At 35.8% G+C, this 24,289-nt stretch overlaps 1 non-coding gene across 1 annotated transcript; it reads right to left on the reverse strand.

Moving 5' to 3' along the window:
- Nucleotides 1-23,857: 23,857 nt before the first annotated feature.
- Nucleotides 23,858-23,933, reverse strand: TRNAA-CGC (transfer RNA alanine (anticodon CGC)). Its single transcript has one exon. It is a non-coding gene; the product is annotated as a tRNA-Ala (tRNA).
- Nucleotides 23,934-24,289: the final 356 nt, after the last annotated feature.

Here is a 24,289-nt window from a genome sequence, read left to right on the forward strand (position 1 = left end):
AAGTTTGCTTTTTTTGATCCAAAAACTACTTCTTTTCTCCAGCAGGAATCTTCAAACTGTGGAAGCATTGCATCTTACTACTAGACATTCCATCACACTTACTGTTTCCAATAAATATTTAACTAAGATTATATTGGACACTTAGAGAATGTTACTGTTTTATTGAAAATGGCACTTGAAACACTTAATTTGAAGGACTGCTGATTTTTGTGATTAAAAATCTTTGTGTAGACATAAGGTCGTATGATACACTGTTTCATGTTTTCAACATCAAGTTATCCCTGAGGTAAATATGAGCATCTATACAACTGATAGCAGTTTGCTATTAAAATTTGTATTTCCATCTTTATTTTGAGAAAATTATCTTCAAACATGCAAGATATTGCAGTATTGTCGACTTAAATATTTTATATTTATAATAACATGTAAGAGGCAATTTAATAACACTATTATCTCTAGGTTTCAGAACCAACAAAAAACTCAGTACAAAAAACTTTTAATGGGAAGATGATTAGAGTATTCTTTTTCAGGATTTATTTTAACAACTAACCATGGGCAAAGAAAGTAGTCCTTTTCAGTCAGTCTAGCACAAGGTTACAAAGTACGGCCTGAAGTACAAATTCAGCCTGCTGCCTGTTTTTGTGTGATCTAAGAACTTACAAAGGTTTTGAAAACATTAAAATGCAGTACAATTTTTTAAAAACTGTGTGACAGAAACTGCATGTGGTCTGTAAAATCTAAAATATTTACTCTGTGGCCCCTTACAGAGAAAACGTTTACTGACTCCTGACTTAGTATGTCGGTTCAAGACCAGACTTCTTGCAAAGAGTTTCGTCTTGGGTGAGCCACTGAGAATTATTTTTATGGAAGTTTCATCATCTGTAAAATGTGGGCAGTATTAGTAGTTACTTCATAGGGTCATTGTGAAGCATATGGGTTTTTATGTGTACATTTCTCCAAATGTAGAAGAAACTGATAATTGTTGGTCTTTGATAAATGTTTGGTGGCAATATAATCTATATAATAAGACAGATGGGCCTAATGATAACAATGGCAATCTATGGTTTTACAAAAATATTCACTTTTCAGATTTTGATGACATGCTTAAACTACAGAGGGTGAAAGTATAAAGAAAACTAATGAAACAATTGTTTATGTGTGTATATAGACACACACATATATACATACATACATATATATAATTTTTAAAAAATTAGTTGCCATCTCATTTGTAACTTTTATATACCAAATATTTGCTAAATTATTCATAGTACTTTTTTGACTGGTCCTCAAAATAACTGTGAAAAGAAGAATTTTGAGGCCTAATTCCTTGGAAAATAATCTCTTGAAATGAAGATATATGTGGGGTAGATCCTTTCAAAGTGCTCCTAAGAACAGAATGTGTAAGGGAATAGGACTGGATTAAGAAACAGGTGGATGTGTGAGGTTGTTGCAACCATATCTTCTGACAGGTAATTGTGAAGCAAAAACTATTAATCAGATAATGTTCACAATTGAAGAAAAGGAAATGGGCATTTTTATCTCCTCATAAATCAGTTTTCAAATAAGATCTTGTATGGCCAGGAGCTGCCATTGTGGCCATTCACATGCAGGTTCTTATTGAATTTGGGCCAACGGTAAAGAAATGGTGGAGTCAGAGGATGGTGGGCCGTTCTGTTTATTGGTGTGTCACCAAGACAGGCAAGCCACAAGAGGAGCCAAGAGAAAAGCAGAAAACCTGCTTTTCCCAAAGAGGGCAAGGAATCAGGGAGGCCCCTGCAATGCTGATAACAGGAACTGAGAGAGAAAACTTTTGGTCTGTCTCATTTTATAGTGTAAAAAATTAAAGCCTTTAAGCCAGTATACAAATAAGGAAGTCTCTGATACAAAGCCACTTATTTGAGGCATAAATTAGATTTCTCATAAGAGTCCATGCCCCCTATCATGACACAGTCAAGGGTGTGGGAAAAAGCTTAGTTTTGAGAAGACCTTAGTATCATATCATAAGGGAGGGAAAGGTTTAGTCTTAAAATTAAGCCTTAGGCTATAATGACTTTTCCAGCTTACAGCCTGTCTCCCACACTCAAAGCGAGCAAAATGTATATCATATTTACAAACTTATTTGACCAACAGAGCTACTTTGAGGTAGGCCATATGCTTTGTCCAAGAACAATTCCTGAGGAGAAATACAATTGTGAATGAAACTTTAGCTAACAACATTACTGGAAAGTAGGATCCTTCTTGATCTTTAATGAGGATCTACGTGGTATACCATAGCAACTACAACAGCTTAGCTTTTGTGCAATAACATTTACAAAGTAGAACTTAGGAGCGGGTCCTCCTAGATTCTGAATTGAATATATGGGGAAATTTACAGGAGAAGAATAGTCCCTCAGTCCCAGAGCTGTAAGTAAAATGTAAGTGATATTTCCCATCCTTTTCCTTTGTTACCTGTTGGGCAGATAAAATATCTTATGCTCACTTTGTTAAAGATGGCGCTGCCCACGTGGAAGCCCATCGCCCAGGTGATTGCTTGGGATGGGCGTGATTATATTAATGTGTGTTGGGGGCAGGCTGTGGGCAGGCAGGATCCTTGTATCTTGGGGCTTGGTTTTAGGAGTAAGCCTTTCCCACCTTTTTTGATGTAGGGTGGTGCACTCTCATGAGGAATCTCATCATGCCTCAGATAAGTGACTTTATATTAAAGACTTTCCTATTTGTATATTGGATTAAAGGTTTGGATTTCTACACTATAAAGTGGGGCAGACCAGGAGCTTGCTCTCTCTCAGTTCCTGAGATTAGCATTAGAGCAGAGCAGGTTGGAGAGCACAGTAAGGCCACGTGGAGGAGAGGAGAGGCAGCCAAGATGGCGGAGTGCTAAAAGAGAAGCCAGTTAGTGCAGAGTTTCTGTAGAGAGAAGGAGATGGGGAACAGAGGTGAATAAGGCTGGTGAGCTAGAAACCTTTGATTCTAGGAAATTCGGATAAGTCAGTAGCTTTGTGAGCACTGAATGAGTGGGATTGGAGCCCAGTGTGTGTTTTACTTGCCCACCGGTACAAGCTAGGATTAAAGATAATGGCCCACCAGTTTGTGGCTCTGTTGTTTTAATACTGTTTGTCCAAATCCAATGCGAACCTTCATGGGCCAGGCAGCTGTGATGGTGGCAGTGGACACTGGCCATACATTACCTATTTCAGATCCTCCTCCACTTTGACTGGCACCTAGACTGGTTTAGGTGGCATACATAGTGAGATGACTAGATCCAGTTTCTCAAAAACCTAAACTTCTGGTCGTTCTGCCTTTTTCAGGTTTTGGCTGCTTCACTGTTTATTAACCATCAATATTGGGCAGTGAATTACTAAGAGATATTTCATGGGCCACTGTTGGGCAAATAAGTTTGTAAAATGTGTATTTTCTGAGTTGTTCACCGTTGGTCAAATAAGTTTGCAAATATGATGTATATGTTTGCTCGCTTATAGTTTGCATTAAGTGTGGGGGACAGGCTGCAAGCAGGCAGGGTTGTTACAGCCTAAGGCTTAGTTTTAAGACTGAGCCTTTCCCACCCTAACTGACTTTGTATCAGAAACTTCCTTGTTTGTGAATTAGATTAAAGGTTTGATTTCTACACTATAAAATAGGGCAGAGGAGCCCATGCTGGAGGAGAGCAGAGAAAGGCCACTTGAAGGAGAGAAGAAGCAGCCAAGATGGCGGAGTGCTGAAAGAGAAGTCAGTTTGTGCAGAGTTTGTGCAGAGAGAAGGAGATGGGGAACAGAGGTGAATAAGGCTGGTGATCTAGAAACCTTTGATTCTAGGAAACTTGGATGAGTCAGTGGCTTTGGGAGCCCTAAATGGAAAGGAAAGCATTTTCCCCCATGCGTATTTCTTGCCTGACGGGTGCAAGCTAGGATTGAAGCTAATGGCCCACCAGTTCTTGGCTCCGTTGTTTCATTACGGTCTGTCTGAATCAAATGCAAACCTGCACTGGCCAGGCGGCTGTGATGGTGGCCATGGCTACTGGCTTTACATTCACTTTTATTGTTAAAACTGGCCACTGCCCAGGTGAAACTGCTAATTACTCTCCTGCTTGGGAAGGGCCATTGTTATGCTCATGTGTGCTGGAGAAGGGATTTTTGTGCCAAAAGGTTTTATGAAGAAGAACAAGTAGGAAAGATGCCTTCCTACAATGTGAGAGAGAAGGTAGCCAAGATAGCAGCGTGCTGAAGGAGAAACCAGTTTGTGCATAGGTGAGAAGGGAGGTGCAGATGGGAACCACAGGTGACTGAATGCAGTGGGGTCTTTGATTTTAGGAAAAACTGATAAAATCCTTGGTTGTGTGTAAAGCCAGTAGCCACGACCACCATCACAGTCATCTGGCCTGTGAAGGTTCGCATTTGATTCAGACAGACAGTAATGAAACAATGGAACCAAAAACTGGAGGGCTATTAGCTTTAATCCTAGCTTGCACCTGGCGGGCAAGAAATAACACAGTGGGAAAACACTTCGCTTTCTATTCAGGGCTCCCAAAGCCACTGACTTATATGAGTTTCCTAGAATCAAAGGTTTCTAGCTCACCAGTCTTATTCACCTCTGTTCCCCATCTCCTTCCTTCTCCCTGCACAAACTCTGCACAAACTGACTTCTCTTTCAGCACTCCACCATCTTGGCTGCTTCACCTCTCCTCCAAGTGGCCTTTCTCTGCACTCCCCTAGCGTGGGCTCCTCTGCCCCATTTTATAGTGTAGAAATCAAACCTTTAATCCAATATACAAACAAGGAAGTCTCTGATACAAAGTCACTTAGGGTGGGAAAGGCTTAGTCTTAAAACTAAGCCTTAGGCTATAACGACCCTGACTGCTTACAGCCTGTCCTCCATACCCAATGCAAACTGTAAGCGAGCAAACATATACATCATATTTATAAACTTATTTGACCAACATTGTGGAACCAGAGAACATGTGAGTGAGTTTTGGTGCTCCATGTGTTGTGTTTACTTCACCAGCCTGTTGCGAGGCTAGAGTAAAGGATGTTCCATCAGTTTTCGGCTCTACTGTTTCTCTACTATCAGATTGAATCTAATGGGAACCTGCACCTGCCTGGCAGCCACGACGGCTGCAATTACTGGCTTGATAGACCAACTGGAAGCAGAACATATTTTTCTTGGTCCTCTTTATGTAATATGAGCTCTGTCTTAGCCTGATGAGCCAGGTTGGTTACTGCTCTCTTTGACTAATTATTATTTTTTTCCAACAAAGAATCTGAAGATTAAACACAATTCCAATCAATATTCCAGAAGGATATTTTTTTTTCAACAAGCTGCTTCTAGAATTAAATGGAAAAGAAATAGACTAAATGGACAAACCTATCATGAAAAAAGAGCTAAATAGGAAAACTCACCTTAGCTGATTTTGACATTAATAAAGTTACATTAACAAGAGCATGTGGTATTGGGGTAAAGCTGGACAATTAGACTAGGAAGTCTAGACATAGAACTTCTCTTAGTCTATTCCAGTGGCTATAACAGGATCCTATAGATTAGGTGGTTTATAAACAACAAAAAATTTTTCTGACAGTTTTAATGGCATGAAATCTAAGACCAAGACATGAGCAGATTCACTGTTTACTAAGAGCACATTTCATTAGAGCACAGTTCATAGCTGCACTTTGCCCTCACATGGTGGAAAAGGCAAGGAACCTCTCTAGGGTCTTTTTATAAGGGCACTAACCCTATTCATAAAGGCCCTACTCGTATTACCTAATTGCCTTCCATAGGTACTGTTTTCTAATCCCAACATATTGGGGGAGGGTAGATTTTTCACTACTGTTTATTATTATTTGAAACCATCTACATGATAAGGTTTAGCTATTGTATAATTATTAAAAGAACTTCTGGCATCATGGAAACATGTCTTTAGAATAAAAGCAGTTTAAAAAAAAAAAAGAAAATAAACAGCATGGCCCTGGACAGATAGGTTGGTTAGTTGGAGAGTCGTTGCCAGTTTGATCTCTGGTCAGGGAACATACAGAAACAGATCAATATTTCAGTGTCTTTCCCCCATCCCTGCTTTCTTCTCTCTCCAAAATTAATCAATAAAAAATAATAATAAAACAGTATGGAAAGTCTGAGCTCATTAGTAAAATATATTAAAGTGTATATATTAAAAAATTCTAGAATATGTAGCGTGTTCTGAAATTAGGAGTAATTGTAGCCTTTTATAAGTATTTGTTACACATCACATATTTCACAATCTTCTTTTTCTTAATGGTTAGATCATATTTCTCTGCCCATGAAAGTTAGATAGACCTATGGCTTGCTTCAGTTAATAAAATGTGAGGAACCATGACCTGTGATTCTTATTGTTTGAAGCTTTAGGAACCAGACATGAATTGCCATACTTTTTCTTTCTCTTTGCAGTAATCCAGCTTGTGGCTTTTCCTTTCTCCAGCCCAGAAAATGGAGATGGGGGACCACAAAGCAAATCTAACCAAACTGCAAAAGATATATAGGCCCTAGCCGGTTGGCTTAGTTGTAGAGCATTGGCCTGGTGTGCAGGAGTCCCAGGTTCGATTCCCAGCCAGGGCACACAGGAGAAGCGCCCATCTGCTTCTCCACCCCTCCCCCTCTCCTTCCTCTCTGTCTCTCTCTTCCCCTCCTGCAGCCAAGGCTCCATTGGAGCAAAGTTGACCCAGGTGCTGAGGATGGTTCTGTGGCCTCTGCCTCAGGAGCAAGAATGGCTCTGGTTGCAACAGAGCGATGCCCCAGATGGGCAGAGCATCGCCCCCTGGTGGGCGTGCTGGGTGGTTCCCAGTCAGGCGATGCGGGTGTCTGTCTGACTGCCTCCCCATTTCCAACTTCAGAAAAAAAAAAGATATATAGAATGTGGAAGAAATAACCTTTATGGTTATATCTTATCATCTTCTTCCCATCAAGTACAACTGGATACTTTCTAAAGAGATTTACATATCAAGGCAATGTCTCTACTCAATATAACTTTTTGTTTAAATTGTAGCAATCTACTATCAAATAACTTTCCTCACTAATCTTTAAAACAATATCCATAGGTTAACTTGAAAATTGAAATGTTTAAATTTGAGGAATGCTTGTTTTAGAGTAAACATTGATAAATAAAAATTTGCCTACATAGGTGGGACATAAAAATGAGACTCAGAGACATGGACAACAGTGTTGGGGTTACAGGGTGGGGGGGGGAGGAGAGGGAAGGGGTTGACGGAGAGGAGGGGCACAAAGAAAACCAGTTAAAAGGTGACAGAAGACAATTTTATCAATGTCACTCCATCAAAATTAATCAAAACAAAAAAAACCACTTTACCTTCATATATACGTTAAATAGCTAGCTATTTTGTTGTCCTATTATTTTAATTTATGTGTATGTGTGTGTGTGTGTGTGTGTGTGTGTGTGAGAGAGAGAGAGAGAGAGAGAGAGAGAGAGAGAGACAAAGACAAAGAAAGAGAGGCAAAAAGAGGGAAGACAGGAAGGGAGAGATGAAAAGCAACAATACTTCATGTTGCAGCTCATTAGTTGTTCATTGATCTCTTTCTAATATGTGCCTTGACTGGGGGGCTACAGCTGAGTGAGTGACCCCTTGCTCAAGCCAGCAACCTTGGGCTCAAGCCCATGGCCTTTAGAGCTCAAGCCAGTGACCTTTGGACTCAAGCCAATGTTCCTGGGGTCATGTCTATGATCCCACACTCAAGCCAGCTGCCCTGAGCTCAAGCTGGTGAGCCCGTACTCAAGACAGATGTCCCCACACTCAAAACTGGCAACCTTAGAGTTTTGAACCTGGGTCCTCTGTGTCCCAGTCCAACACTCTATCCACTGTGCCACCGCCTGGTCAGGCTGTTCTATTATTTTAGTCATGGTAACTAAAAAAAAAGAATCAGAAAGAGACATTTAGAATAGCTGAAACAGGAAAAAGGTCCGTAGAGATAATTGAAATTATTTAACATGTCACAAAAAGAAGGAAATGAAAGAGTATTCAGAATTTAAATAGGGGAGGAAAAAAGTGTATGTGAAATATATTATTGTATTTGAAGTAATGTTCTTTCTAAATGTAGCCAAGGAAAAAATTACATATTTAGAAAAATAATTTGAGGTATTTTATATACATATAAAAGAAAATGAAAACAAATAAGAAAATAAATTTTATTTAAACAAAGGAAACAAAGTAGAGTTGATAGGAGTACTGAAATCATGTGATAAAATAACTTTGTTTTTATATTGTTTTGTATTGATTGATTTTTTTATTTATTCATTTTTTTAGAGAGGAGAGGGAGCGACAGAGAGAGAGGAGAGACAGAGAGAGAAGGGGGGGGAGCTGGAAGCATCAACTCCCATATGTGTCTTGACCAGGCAAGCCCAGGGTTTCGAACCGGCAACCTCAGCATTTCCAGGTTGATGCTTTATCCACCGCGCCACCACAGGTCAGGCTGTATTGATTGATTTTTTGAGAGAAAGAAGGTGGACAGAGATAGAAAGAAAGATTAACATCTGTTTGTTGTTCCACTTATTCATACTGTCATTGGTTGATACTTGTACGTGCCCTCACTGGGACAGAACTTGCAACCTCAGCTTGTTGGGATGATGCTCTAACTGACCAGGGCATACAACTTTATGTTTTTAATTTTTGTCTTTTTGAGATTTTAATCCCCAAATTTTCTTCCATTTTCTTTACCAATACAAACAGATATATAATATAGTTTTGATGGTTCCACAGTGTAAAACCTTTAAATGTTATAATAAATTTGCTATTTGTATTGTTGTTTTGAGTTCTTTAATTGAAAATATACTCTATTGTAAATCAAATAAAATATATTATTTTATTTTTTGTCTTAATATCAGCTTTGCATACTTGAGATGCAATACATAAATATTTTTCCTTACAGAAATTCTAATAAATGGTTTATTTTAAAATTTTTATAAAGTATTTGACCCCAAAGACAAGGGAAATAAAGGTTAAAAAAAAAATGAATGGGACTATATCAAAATAAGAGGTTCTGCATAACAAAAGAAACAGGCAACAAAACAAAAAAGCAGCCATCCAAGAGCTCCTATAAGAAGTTTATATCCAAAATATATAAAGAACTCACAAAGCTTAACAATAAACAAACAAACAATTTAATTAAAAACTGGGAAGAGGACCTGAACAGACACTTCTCATAAGGAGACATACAAATGGCCAACATATAGATATATGAAAAGATACTCATCTTTGCTACCTATTAGAGAAGTGTAAATCAAAACTACAATGAGATACCACCTCATGCCTGTTACATTGGCTGTTATTAACATGACAGGTAATAACCAGTGTTGGAGAGGTTGTTGATAAAAAGGAACTTTCATTCACTGCTGGTGAGAATGTAAACTGGTACAGCCATTGTGGAAGAAAGTATGGTAGCTCCTCAAAAAATTAAGAACACAATTACCATATGACCCAGCAATCCCTCTACTGGATATCTACCCAAAAAACTCGAAAATATTGCTAAACAAAGACACATGTATCCTATGTTCATCGCAGTATTATTCACAGTGGCGAGGACATGAAAACAATCAAAGTGTTCTTCAACAGAGAAATGCATAAAAAAGGTGTGATACATGTGTATATATATATATGCAACAATATACTACTCAGCCATAAAAAATGATGACATATTGCCATTTATTACACATGGATGGACCTTGAGAACATTAAATTAAATGAGAAAAGTAAATCAGATACAGGTAAGAACTATATGATTTCACACATAATTGGGATATAAAACAGACTCATGGACATAGATAAAAGTGAAGTGGTTACCAGGGGGAAGGGGTTGATGGGAAAGGGGTGGGTGAGAGGGTAGTAAGGAGGCACAAATATATAATGATAAAAAATGTTTTGACTTTTGGTGATAGGCACACAACCCCATCAATAGTTCAAATGCTATAGAAATGTGTACCTGAGTCCCTTCCCAGTTGGCTCAGCAGTAGAGCATTGGCCTGGCATGTGGAAATCCCAGGTTCAATTCTTGGTTAGGGCACACAGGAGAAGCGTCCATCTGCTTCTCTCCACCCTTCCCCCTCTCCTTTCTCTTTATCTCTCTCTTCCCCTCCCACAGCCAAGGCTCCATTAGAATAAAGTTAGCCTGGGCACTGAGGATGGCTCCATGACCTCTGCATCAGGTGCTAGAATGGCTCTGGTTGCAACAGAGCAATGGCCCAGATAAGCAGAGCATTGCCCTCTGGTGGGCATGCTGGGTGGATCTTGGTCGGGCGCATGTGGGAGTCTGTCTGTCTGCCTCCCTGCTTCTCACTTCAGAAAAATACTGAAAAAATAAAAAATAAAAAAAAAATAAATAAATGTTTACCTGAAACCTTTGTACTCTTTTTTTTAAATTTTTTTTAAATTTTAAGTTATTGTGTTGACATGGATTCAAGTGACTCACTCGATATAACACCCTCACCCCCAACCTCTGTATCTCCCATTACACCCCCTTTACCCCCTCCCTCTAACTCCTTCTCCCCTCCCCTCTGGAATTTCCTGTCCTGTTATCTGTATCTATGTACTCTTATTGAGCAATGTCACTTTGTTAAATTTAGTCTTTTAAATAAAATTTTAAAGAATCTTATAAAGAAATTGTTGATTGTACTTTAGTCTAATTTTTTCTTTACATTTCTTCCTCTTCTACTTCTTGCTCTTTAGTTTTTTGGATGTAGAAGAAGAGGTGAAAGGTAAAAAATAAATAAATAAAACTGCCCTATGACCCAGTAATTCCTCTTGTAGGAATTTATCTGAAGAGACTTGAAACATGAATTAAAAAGAGTATATGCACCCTTATGTTCATTACTGTGTTATTTACAATAGCCAAGATATGGAAGCAGCCCAACTATCCATCCGTAGATAAATGGATAAAAAAAAAGCTGTGGTACATTTACACAATGGAATACTACTTAGCCAAAATAAAAAAGAAGAAAGAAGAAAAAGAAGAAAGAAAAGAAAGAAAGAGAGAAAGAAAGAAGAAAGAAAGAAAGAGAGAAAGAAAGAGAGAAATAAATAAATAAATAAATTTTACCTTTTGGGACAACATGAATGGACCTAGAGAGCATTATGTTAAGTGAAGTAAGACAGTCATAGAATAACAAATATTGTACGATTTCACTCATCTGTGAAATCTAATGAAAAAAATGAACTAATAAGCAAAATAGAGAAAGACTCAAAGATAGCAAGATGGCAGCTGGAGGGGGGTGTTTTGGGTGGGTGGGTTAGAGATTGGAGGGATTAAGAAAAGTGGAAAAACGTGATAAAATTAATGGACACAGACAACAATGTGGTGACTATGGTGGGGAGGGGAAACAAGGGAGGTAGATGAGGGTATGGGGGGTAAATGGTGACAGAAGGAGACTTGACTTAAGGTGGTGAACGCACAATACAGTGTACAGATTATGTGTTGTGGAATTGTGCACATGAAACCTGTATAATTTTGTTAACCAATGTCACATCCAATAAATTCGATAAAGAGGAAAATAAAAGAAAAAAATGAATATGATCCAAGGTACCAAAATCTTTTGTAATATAACTGTATATTGTAAATTTGATAGGTACTATAAAAATCATTAAAGTTTTGATTATTCAGAATTAAATGTTTTATTAAATTCTTAGCCTAAATAATCCCCTCAGAAACCATGAGAATGTGGAAAAGCATATTATTATAAATATTGTGACAGTGTTTTGTCTTGTATTCATTTTGCTCCACTGAAAAATAAATATCCTTTCTGCTTGGAATTGTGAGACTTGGGTGACTTTGGGGCAACTCAAAGAATTATAAGGAATATAACTTAAACTCTGCAGCAGCAGCTTGCAGCAATATGCTGGGCTGTTAAAACACACATTCATACATAGTCAGTTAATCCATTGAATAATAAATATGTTGTATTCAGGTAAGTAAATAAGCTAGCACTTAAAATATTTATTAGACTTCCTTTGTTTTTACTCATATTCAAGGATTTCAACAAAAATGACAGTTAATGCTTTCTCTAAATGATCTCTTCTATTAGGACTTATTGTAGTGCTCGATTTTACTCATCTTTTTATGATAAAAATGATGCTGGTTTTTCTAAAGGTAATAAAAGAAAATAATTTGAGATTTACTCTCCTTCCCTCATGATAATTCTTTTTTATTTTTTTGCCTTCAACATTGAGACTTGAGAAAATAAAATCCTGAGCTCATTTTTATGTGGTGACAACTAGCATAGTCATTGTAATGTAATCACATTATTTACCATCTGTTCTTTGTTTAGCCAAAATTGATTTTCTCTATAGCTCATTTGAACCCTTAAGATAAATAAGCTATTTATTTGTGTCAATTTACTATCTTAGCTACTAGAATTTTTAAAGAAAATATTTTTCACTGGATGATGTATTTAAAATAGCATCTGTACAATATATTTTTGAATTATTCTATTTTGTTTTGTCATTTCTTAAAAGGGAGATTATATATATACTTCATTATTTTTATAGTTTTATATCATAAAGAGAGTGAACATTTATTGTTTTAAAATAAACACTCATTATTTGTGGGGTAAACTAGGGGAAAACGATTCCTTTGTGCAGTTATTTTGTGATGGCTGGATGCTGTTTCATATGACCTGATCATTTCCAAAGTGGTTAATTCTGTTATTACATACCATTAATTTAACAAAATTGTAAAAAGAAATGTTTTCCCTTTTTCTATATTGTACTAAATTTAATATAATATTATATATAATAACTTGTTTATTTGCCAGAGTTGTACCCTCAGCTAAAGAGCACTAGGACCACACATTTAGCCAAATACAGTTGGGTTTAGTACTTTTTGCAACAACAAGCATTCCACACCATGGGGAACAGAGAAGAATCTCAATGAGAGGGTTTTTCATGCTGATATTAAAAGAATTAAGCCTGTAGAAGCTGATTTTGAAGGTGGTTCAAGAAAGTAGTGGTTTTTGTTTTTGTTTTTTTTCTAAATTGGGTGCTTTCAGAAAATAAGAATAATTCTATAACCAGTATCTCATTTTCATTCATTGAATTGGGGAAATGGAGCTAAGTTAAAACTTTAATTGGTAAAGAAGTAATAATCAAATTAGCAGGGAAAAAATTTTGGTAATATCTGTGGTTTGCAAAACGTTCTTGTTTTGTGTGGAAACAGACATGCTTATAGAACAAACTTTGTCCTTATTTGATGCTCTGTGAAGGTTTTTATGCTCAGCATAGAGCATCAGGATTTAGCTGTTAATGTCAGACCACCTAACAGCTGTCAGGGCTGACTGTTTTTTGCTTTCATATACATATGTTACTATGATAATTGTTATAGACTGAATGTTTATGCCCCTCCAAATTCATATGTTGAAGTCATGGCTCCCAGTTTAATGGTATAAGAAGGTGGGGCCTTTGGAGGCAATTAGGCTTAGAGGAGGTCATGAAGATAGTGCCCCTTAATTGCATTATTCCCCTTATAAAGAAGAAGATAAACCAGAGTCTTTTCTCTCTTTTTACCATGTAAATATAAAGCAAGAAAGCAGCCATCTACCAGCCAGGAATAGGGTTCTCACCAAATAGCAAATCTCCGGGCTTCTGGATGTTGGGCTTCTCAGACACTGGAACTGTAAGAAAAATGAATGTATGTTGGTTAAGCTACTCGATCTATGGTGTTTTTTTATATGAGCCTGAAATGACTAAGACAATAATTAAATATTTATTCTTACATCTTGGATTATTATATACAAATTTATAATCAAGGTATGGCATTAAAATTTATGTTAACCTTTTGCATATTAAGGTGTATCATTAATTAATAACACCACTAATTAGTTACTTGTTTGTGATACTGCATGGTGTCACATGAACATTGACATGGTATAGCAAGTTATGGATAAGTTTTCTTTTATAATCAACATATAATATGACTCTTCCAGCCAATGAATATGTAAAAATTACTCCCAGTTCCACACACAGGAGAATATGGATGTAAAAGAGAACAAAGAATAAAGGACATATAAGAATAAAGTCTACAGGTTAATAAATCAAAGCTACAAAATCAGTCATTTTAATTACAGAGGGAACCAAATTTAAAAATAACATCATATGGAAAAAAAATTTTCTACAAGTAAATTGCTAAATATTCTGTACTTTATTACTGTTTTGAGTGTATAAACAAAGACACAGCACAGTTTATATTAAGAACCTCAAATAATAGGGGAATGCTATCGTTCTGATGATCAAGGCAAGAATGAATCAAACAACTACAGTTAAGGATTATCAGTAGGTCTCTATTGGGCCAAATAGAGAAATCTATCAGAATTCAATATATACTTATAACTACCTATAAAATTTAATTTTTCCTTACTTGAATGTTTTTAGTCTTTTCTAAAACAATCCCAAGATCAAAAGCCTTTGAATCCTGGTTAGCACTGTCCCAAGAGAGCTACAGATCCTTAAAGATCTCAATACCCAGAATAAAGAAAATTGGAAGTGATAATATTTACACACTTTGTCGGTGCAACTTATTTTAACCTACCTATGCTACAGATTATGAAAGTGCCACTGAAGTAGTTGAATACAAATCTATAATGATAGATCATGAAAACACATTGTGTGTACATGCAAGTGTGGTAACACAGTGAATGAAATCACTGAATCCCATAACATCAAATAAAGTTTTAATTAACATAGTTTACTTGTAAAGTGTAACAAGAAATGTCAACTGAGTGGTATTTATGTGACATTACTCATCAAGTTATAACTTTAGGCCAGTGGTAGTCAACCTGGTCCCTACCACCCACTAGTGGGTGTTCCAGCTTTCATGGTGGGTGGTAGTGGAGCAACCAAAGTATAAATAAAAAGGTAGATTTAACTATAGTAAGTTGTTTCATAAAGATTTATTCTGCCAAACTTAGCAAAAAAATTCAACATAAAGTACTTGGTAAGTAATTATTATTATATGCTTTAACTTGCTGTAACTCTGCTTTATAAATTTTATAAAGTAAAGTTACTTCCCTACTTTATAAATCACCATTACTGTGGAACCGATGGGTGGTTAGAAAATTTTACTACTAACAGAGATACAAAAGTGGGCGGTGTGTATAAAAAAGTTGACTGCTCCTGCTATAGGAGATAAAGTCTTCCTTTTCCACTGTTTTTTCTATTCTAATGCAATATTCTAATATAACATTTAAACTTTTATCAAATGTGGCAAGTGATTGTGTTTCAATATTGTTTATCAATAAAAAACTGTGGAAAATGTTCAATAATTGTTTGATAAATATACATCTATTTTTCTTGATAGTCTCTTGACATTTTCATAAGTTCAGAAAGGTAGTTTCAACTTAAATATTGTTAAATTATTCTCTTTAGGGTTTTTTTTTGTATGTTTGTTTGTTTGTTTTTACAGAGAGAGAGAGAGTCAGAGAGAGGGATAGACAGGGACAGACAGACAGGAACGGAGAGAGATGAGAAGCATCAACCATTAGTTTTTCATTGTGACACCTTAGTTGTTCATTGATTGCTTTCTCATATGTGCCTTGGCCGTGGGCCTTCAGCAGACTGAGTAACCCCTTGCTCGAGCCAGCAACCTTAGGTCCAAGCTGGTGAGCTTTGCTCAAACCAGATGAGCCTGCGCTCAACCTGCTGACCTTGGAGTCTCGAACCTGGGTCCTCCGCATCTCAGTCTGATGCTCTATCCACTGAGCCACCGCCTGGTCAGGCCTCTTTAGTTTTTGTATTCTATGAATGCCATAACTTTTTTATATTTTAATCAATTTGAAACTATATCGCTTCGGATTTTGACTTAATTTTAGTTTTCTTCCAAATAAATTGAGTATTTTATCACATATTAACTAGTCAATCTATTAGTTATTCATTAAACATGCTGCCTAACTGCTGGTAGAATTCTTAATTGAAGTAACCATTATAGAAATCAGTATGAAGATTCTTCAAAAATTTCACTTCTGTATGCTTATTCAAATAAAATAAAAATTTAAGTCAAAAATATTGCAGACACAGAAAGACAAATGCCTTATGATTTCACATGTATGTGGAATCTAATAATAAAACCAATACAAACTCATAGAAACAGAGAACTAACTGATGGTTGCTTGAGAGGAGGAAATTAGGGACATGGGTTAAAAATCTGTAAAGGAATAAGAGGTATAAACTTCCAATTATAAAATAAATAAGCCTCAGAAATTTAATGTAAACACACTGAAAATAGTGTTGTAATGTAGTAGCTTTACATGGTGATATTTGGTTACTAGACTTAGTGTTATGACAATATCATAAGGTATATAAATTTTGAATCCCTATATTGTACAATGGAAACTAATATAACATTGTATGCCAATAGTATTTTAATAAAATATTTTAAAAATTAAGAACACAGAACCTCTGCCAAAATGTTATATCCTAGATTTGAATTTTTGCTTCTGCCAATAAATAAGGATACTACCTCTGTTAATTTTGCTATACCTAGCAAGAAAACTGTGGGTTTTCTGTAAAAGCTGCACTGTTTGAAGACTGGTCCCGAGTTCCCCCCACCCCTGTAATGTGCATGTCCTGCATAATCCTCTTCCCTTGAGTGGCTCAGCAATCTTGAGAATGTAGAAGAAAGTGGGAGGTATCGTACTTCCTGATATCAACCTATACTACAAGGTCATTGTAATCAAAACAGCCTAGTACGGCCATATAAAAGATATACAGATCAATGGACTAGAAAAGAAAACCCAGAAATAAATCCATGCCTTTATGGTCAATAAATATTTGACAAAGGTGGTAAGAGTGTACAATGTAGTAAAGACAGTCTCTTTAATAAATGATGCTGGGAAAATTGCTCAGGTACATGCAAAAACATGAAACTAGACTACCAACTTATACCATTCACAAAAACAAACGCAAAATAGATAAAAGACTTAATGTAAGTCACAAAACCTAAAAATTCTTGGAAGAAAACATAGGCAGTAGATTCTCTGATATCTCTCATAACAACATTTTTGCTGATATAGCTTTGCAGGCAAGTGAAATAAAGGACAAAATAAACAAGACTATATCAAACTAAAAAGCTTTTGCACAGCAAAAGACATAATTAACAAAATAAAAAGACAATCCACTATAATGGGAGAGCATATTTGCTGATACATCTGAAATGAGGTTAATAACCAAAATTTTTAAATTATAAAGAACTTCAAAAATTAAACACCAGGGATGTGAACAATCCAATTAAAAATGGGCGAAGGACCTGAATAGACGCTCTCCAAAGGGGACATGCAGATGGCCATAGGCATATGAAAAAATGCTCAATAGCACCAATCATTAGAAAAATGTAACTTAAAACTACAATGAGATATCATCTCACACCTGTCAGAATGGCTTTCATTAACAAATCAACACACAAGTGCTGCTGAGAGTGTAGAAAAAAGGGAACCCTCCTGCACTGCTGGTGGGAATGCAGACTCATGCAGCCACTGTGGAAAACAGTATGGCATTTCTCCAAAAAATTAAAAATAAAACTGCCTTGTGACCCTGCTTTCCTACTTTTAAGACTATATCCTAAGAATCCCAAAACACTAACTCAAAAGAAGATATGGACCTTCATGTTCACTGCAGCATTGTTTACAATAGCCAAGTTCTGGAAACAGCCCAAGTATCCATCAGTGGATAAGTGGATGAAAAAGAGGTGGTATATTTACACGATGGAATACTACACGGCAGTGGGGAAAAAAATAAATCTTACCTTTTGCTACAACATGGATGAATCTGGAGATTATTACCCTAAGTGAAATAAGCCAAGCAGAGAAAGACAAAAACCATATCATCTCAGTTATATGTGGAATGTAATGAACACAATAAACTGAGGAACAAAATAGAAACAGTAGGGTCACAGGAAACAGATGGACAGCTGTCAGAAGAAAAGGGGAAGTGGAGACAAAATCAAAGGTGAAGGGATTAGCCAATTTGTATATACATAACACATAGACAATAAAGTAGCAATTCCCAGAGGGAAGAGGGCAATGGAGGTAGGGGTGAGGGTCAAAGGGAATGAAACAAGGATGGAAAGAGACTTTGCAAAGAGCATTGGAGAGCACAATGTGGTGATTAGAAGGTGTTATATTGAGTGGGACACCTGAAGCCATGTCAACATAAAAAATTCAAAATAAAATTTAAAAAAATAATAAAAATGAAAGTGAATATCCAAGTACTTTACATAGACTATGATAACAAAAATTACTATTATGACTTTAAATGCTGTCTAACTCTTTAATATTATAAGGAAGTCTTAAGATCCTATTACTCTTAAGATTTTAAACTTATTAAAGAAGCCCATGTTTGCAAAATGTATAACATACAGAAAATGCTCAATAAATAAGGTTAAATTAATAAATTCCTTAAACTTCAGGTTAATGTCTATGGGATTATTCTTCAGATCTCTATCTTTAAAATTCTTACACTTTTTCAAATATGTAAACATCCTTCTCTCCCTTTATTACCGATGACAATATATCAAATATAGATTAGTTATGACTCTCAATATGTGAAAAGCAAATTATTCCCTGGCTGGTTGGCTCAGCGGTAGAGCGCTGGCCTGGCATGTGAAAGTCCCAGGTTCAATTTCGAGTCAAGCAAGGCACACAGGAAAAACTACCATCTGCTTCTCCAACCCCTCTCTCCTTTCTCTCTCTTTCTCTTCTCCTCCCACACTTATGGCTCAATAGTTCAAGCAAGTTGGCTCTGGGAGCTGAAGATGGCTCCATGACCTGCCTCAGGTGTTGAAATAACTTGGTTCCAGAGCAATGGGGCAGCAACCCTGGATGGGAGAGCATCACCCTGTAGAGCAGGGGTCCCCAAACTTTTTACACAGGGGGCCAGTTCACTGTCCCTCAGACAGACTATAAAAAAACTATGAACAAATCCCTATGCACACTGCACATATCTTATTTTAAAGTAAAAAAACAAAACGGGACAAATACAATATTTAAAATAAAGAACAAGTAAATTTAAATTAACAAACTGACCAGTATTTCAGTGGGAACTATGCTTTTCTCACTGACCACCAATGAAAGAGGTGCCCCTTCCGGAAGTGTGGCGGGGGCCGGATAAATGGCTTCAGGGGGCCGCATGAGGCCCGCGGACGGTAGTTTGGGGACCCCTGCTGTAGAGGGTTTGTCGGGGGAACCATGTTCAGGGGACATACAGGAGTCTGTGTCTCTGTCTTTCTGCCTCCCTGCCTCTCACTTAATACTAATACTGGGGAACAAAATTTTTGTTGCATCCACAAAAACAATTGTTCTTACCTAATTCAAGTGTGCTGATCTCAAATATGACATTAGTTTTTCTCTGTAAGCTACAGTTTTTTGCAATTCAAGATTTTAGATTTTCATCTTATTGTAAAATTTTCAACATTTAGTTTTACATAATGAAGTAGAATGTATTCTTGGGCACCATCTTTGTGAAAATATAATAATTTATATAATGCAGCAAATATACTAATACACTAAAAGATATGATTGAATCAGAATTTGCCTACAATTTCAAAATAGAACATATTTAAACACTTATTTTAATCATAAAATTTGTGCAAAACTTATTTAAATTCTATTCAGGCAAAAATTTGCATTTGTAGCTCTTGCGTTTGTGTACTTGTTGAGTTCAATCTCATTTGATGCTCCAGCAATAGTCTGATAATCACTAACAGCTCGAAGGTTTTCGGGAAACTTATTAAGGTGACTGCTCAGGAAGTGAATCTTAATGCTCATGTTACATCCAATGTCGCAGAAGCCAACAGCATCCTTTGAACCAGAAGTTCATAGTTTTCTGCTTTTTTGTTGCCAAGGAAGTTCTTTGTAACTGCTACAAAAGACTGATATGCTGCTTTCTCCTCCTTATTCATTTTCCTGGAAAATTCTCACGTATGAGGCTTCGAATTTGAGGTCCATTGAATACACCTGCTTTTATCTTCTTGAAAGACAAAGCAGGAAAAGCAGAAATAATATGTTGAAAGCATTCACTTTCTCTATTTAAAGCCTGAACAAACTTCTTTATTAAGCTAAGTTTGATTTAAAGTGGGGAAAAAATGATCCTGTCTTAATTGCAGTTTCATTCACAATATTTTGCATCCTTACTTCCAGAGCTTCACGTTTTGGCCACTCCTTCTGTGTTCAGTTTTTCTCCTGAGCTCGGCTGTCCCACAAACACAGAAAGCAAGGATACTTTGTGAAACCTCTCTGTTGTGCTAGCAGAAAATTTACAATTTTAAGATCCACACAAATGATCCAGTTATGCTCCTCATACTTCAGAAAGTTGAGGACAATTTTTGTGTCATTCTTACTAAGTCCTTCAATTCGGGTTGGCTAAACTGCTGAGGGGTTAATGACTGCTTGACATTAGAAGAAGACCCTTCAAATCCTATAACCATTTCCTCATGCATCTTATCAAAATACAATTGATCACCATGTTCACTTTCTTCATCCTTAGAAGAAATAAAACCATTGAAAACTGGAACCAGGAGTGTCTCAGAGTGTGGGATAGGTCGTATTGCTGAAGAAATATTAGGATATGCGATCATATGCCATTTTTTCTTGCTGATGCCTTTGTATGGATCAGACTGAAATAACAGTCACTGCTGTGGTCCTTAGGTTCACGCCAAACCATGGGAATACCAAAAAGCATTCCTTTGCATTTTTCTTTTGTCCAGTCACGAAGCATTTCCTCACAATTATGACACACAATATGAGGAGCCCAATTCTTGTCTTGATCGCCAAGGGGAATTTGAAAATAGGCAATATATGCATGTGTCACAAATGATGAAATATTGTGCCTTTGATGTTGAAGTGTGTAACAGCCACATATATAACAGAAGGTGTCAGGACTATTCTTACATTTACGCCTACTCAAAGAAGCCATGATTCAATCTTAAAACAAAATAAGAGTGTTTTTATCAAATAATAATTTTTTTACATTTAAAAACAACTACAATTATGTAAAAGTGATGTCTGTAAAACATTAATTGCCTTGTGGTTATGTTCAATCCAAGAGTCATTGCCCTTTAACTTCAATTTAAAAACCAATGCATGCCATTGACTGTAACAAAAGAAACTAAAATTGCATAAAGACTAGAGCATGCACCAAAAAAAAAACCAGATTTTATATTTGAAATCAGCAATGCAGGAATATATAGAAATGGTTCTAAAATCTCATGCAACAAAAAATGGAAAAAAAAATTGTTCCCCAGTGTAATAAGGGGGAAAGAGCAAATTACAAAAAAATAGAATACATAAAATATGTTTCTTTAGTAATGAGACCTAATGGGTTTTCATCAATCCCTAATTAGTTCTTTTCTTCACTCCTTTTATTAGTCATTCCAAATACTTACCAATCTCTTTTAACATATTTCTCCATCATCTTCTCAACAATAATAGGTTCATTTGCCTTCTACCTAGCTGAGAATTGAAAGCTATTGACAAAATATCCTTTAATTTTCAACATCACTTCTTAGAATCTAATCCATCTTCAATCATGCCACCTGCCTTAATTATCATATAATTAGAAGAAGAAGCTGTCCTCTTGACTGTTCATCCCTTGTTTTTATTTGTAGTTCATACCCTCTAACTTCTTCAGTGACATTACCTCATAAGGAATTTTCTCTGATGCTTTTCCCATTTCTGTTAAAAGATGAGTACTGGTGAGTCTAAATTTCAAATGGATTCTTGACCCACTTAAATATTATTTAATACATAAAGTCAGTATCTTGGTTCAGAACTTAATTTTTATTTATACTTGATACTATATTTAATGTCACACTGGATCTTTATATCAATTTACCCTAGAACCTTTCTTCAATCTATTTTTAGATCATTTCACTTAGTATAATTCTAAAATGCCATCATAAACTCTAAGCCTAATAAAACTATCTCCCTAGCTTACAATTTCTACACACAGCATATATTCCTGTTCTGTTAGTACAAGTTTCATAGCTATTAGGTGTACACCATTGTCTCTTACTGAAATACCATGTTCCTCTCTTCCACCTATCTTCATCTGACTAACTTTAAAATCCAGCTTCTCTTCTTCAAATTGCCAGTGATTCTTTAAATCCTGCCTTGACTCTATAATTTGATTTTGATGTCAACTCTGTGTATTCCCATCACATTATTTATCATTAGTAGAGCACTTATGAATTTGATATTTAACATACTGAACATGTCCCCTGCTCTCTCTAATAGTGTTATCTCCTAAAGAATAGGAAACTTTGTGTCTCCAAGATCTTGTAGAGATTGGGACTCATTTAAGTGCTCTGCACCTAGATATTGAATAATAAATTGATAAATAATTTCTAAATAATATGATAATTCAATTTTAGTTTTCCCCATAGTGCATAAATCTAAAATATTCATCATTTTCCTAAATCAGAGGTGGGAAGAGATTACAGTAGTACAGCAGATGTACAAAAGCCAAGAAAACAAGACAAGCTCTCTATTTAAGCAAAGCTTTGGTTGTCCTTTACTTTATCAGTTTGTTCATATTAGCATCCAGTTTTTTAAAAAATACATTAAAAGTGAAAGTATTTAAAAAGATAGAGTAGGAATAACTCTTTACAAACATAGATTACCCTTTTCATTTTTAGATTTTCCCCACTAAAATGAAACTATAATCTGTTACAGGCTAAATCTAACATACTAATGTAACCAAAATGTGACATTTATTTTGGAGTGAGAAACTGAACTTGAATTAATGAATTATTTTGAGAAACATAAAATAATTTAAAACTTTCGAACTGGACCATATTTTTCTTCCCCCATATCTCTTGTATTTGTAAATTTAGAACCCTCAATGAATGTTCCCAGAACAGTATAACTAGAAGACAGACATAGTAAATATGTCTAGGAAAGACATTTTGTAACATAAATATTTTTCAAAACCAAAATTGCCTTAATTTGATATTTGTTTTCTATATGAATTCCTACCTTTTAATCATAGAAATGTAAAAGAATTAAGAAAAAATGTAATGCCAATATGATTAACTACATAACACTTTTTCATCTTGTAATAATGGTTTATAATGTGTTGTCTTTAAATTATATTTATTCAAATAAAATTAATAAATCCCATCACGCACATTATTAAAACTATTTTACATTAGACTAAAATGACCCTTACAATACTAATCTCATGTTCTCAGGTAAAATAGTAACAATGAACAACCAAGCATTAAATAGACATTAGTGTAAGGGCATAAAAGAATGGTTTATAGATGCAAATTCAAATGTAATGTAATTATGGTCTTATTTAACTAACCATTAGAATGATTTATACTTTGACTCAAATGAATAAAAAGAAAGTAATGTTTAAGATTTATATTCCTCTTGAAAACTAAGAAACAGGGTTTGCTTTTTTATTAAAGCATTTTGTAAATGATTAATATAACTCGAGATAATTTATATTTTTCTTTCAAAGTTTAAAGGTAGCTTTTTTCCAAACCTGCTTTTTGTATTTGTTCACTCTCTTCTATGGATTTTAAATAAAAATGCCAATTATTATTATTTCAATTTTTTTGTGGTTTTTTTTTTCTGAAGTGAGAATCGAGGAGGCAGAGAGACAGAATCCTGCATGTGCCTGACCAGGATCCACCCAGCATGCCCACTAGGGGGCCATTCTCAGGCCATCTGGACTGTTGCTTTGTTGCAACCAGAACCATTCTAACACCTGAGGCAGAGGCCATGAAGCCATCCTCAGTTCTCAGGCCAATTTTGCTCCAATGGAGCCTTGGCTGCAGGAGGGAAAGAGATAGATAGAGAGAAATGAGAGGGGGAGGGGTGGAGAATTGGATCGGAGCTTCTCCTGTGTGCCCTGACTGGGAATCGAACCCAGGACTTCCACATGCGGAGCAGATGCTCTACCACTGAGCCAACCTTTCAGGGCATTTTAATATTTCTTTGATCAAATGTAAAAACACTTTTTATTACTCATTAGAACTATATGAAGGGCACAAAAATGAAAGGGAACTATTACTTATTGTTTCAGTTATTGAAATAAAACACACTCAGAAGTATCACCGCATCTTGTAACATAAAATATCACTTCGCTTATTTTTTTGTAAATTAATCTGTGCAGATATCTTGGACACTCTGACAATTAAAGATTTATATAAGTCTATGCCCATGAATGAAAGTTTAGTTTTACAAAATCAGTGTTAAAGAGACCAAGTTTCATTGCAAACCCTTAAAAAATTAAAAGAATTAAAATTTGATATGTAATGCATGTTAAATATGTCATTT

This window comes from Saccopteryx leptura, chromosome 8 (genome assembly GCF_036850995.1).
Source record: "Saccopteryx leptura isolate mSacLep1 chromosome 8, mSacLep1_pri_phased_curated, whole genome shotgun sequence".
Taxonomy (NCBI): Eukaryota; Metazoa; Chordata; class Mammalia; order Chiroptera; family Emballonuridae; genus Saccopteryx; species Saccopteryx leptura.